The sequence below is a fragment of the Primulina huaijiensis genome, chromosome 13 (genome assembly GCF_012295235.1).
Source record: "Primulina huaijiensis isolate GDHJ02 chromosome 13, ASM1229523v2, whole genome shotgun sequence".
Lineage (NCBI taxonomy): Eukaryota > Viridiplantae > Streptophyta > Magnoliopsida > Lamiales > Gesneriaceae > Primulina > Primulina huaijiensis.
Window position 1 is genome coordinate 14650341 of NC_133318.1, and position 859 is coordinate 14651199.

Below are 859 nucleotides of genomic sequence, written 5' to 3' on the forward strand. Positions count from 1 at the left end.
AATAAAGCTAATAGGCTGGAATTATAACGAAAACATGCGCTAAACTTAGAATTCAAAGCTATAAAATTTTCACAGAATATTGCAGTGTTGTAATTTTTGTTGATGATTGTTGGTGGTCCTTCAGTCTTGGTTCCTTGTGTTTTTATTAGCTGGTTCCTCGCCTATGAGCTCCCAACCTGGATCATGGTTTTGTGGACTGTTGACTATTTCTTGTTTCCTCCTTGACCGACTTGGGCTTCACTAGTGGGTTTCCATCTTTCAAGGCCCGCTTATTTCTTCAATAATTGGATAAATTTTTGTTGGGCCGGACTTGGGGCCTAACAATATCATTGGAGTGAAAATAAATTTGAATTAAAAGAAGTCTTTGATTAAAGGTTATGTTTTAAAAAATGTTTTGAATGATATATTTGGAACGTAACATAATTAAAAATTAGTTTTAAAAATAACTTAATTTAACTTCAAATTTAATTATAGTTATTAATAGTAAATGGTCATTATATATATATATATATATAAAGTTTTGATACGCTGCACACATATCGTGCACGTTTATGTGAGTACCGATGAGGTGTCACTCACCCATTGGATGTGATGAAATATAAAAAAATTGTGTATCCAATGGGCGAGCGACACCTCATCGGTGCTCACATAGGTGTGCACTGTAGGTGTGCAGCATATCAAATCTATATATATACACACACGAAAAACATTTGGTGATATAATCGCCCTTGCCTCCACATGGTTCACAACCCCGAGGTGGAATGCATATCTTAATTTGAGTCTCACTCACACATAAATTCTTGAAATTCTCAATTATCCCAACTACTCTAAACGAGTCACTCACCTTGTGAAACAATAT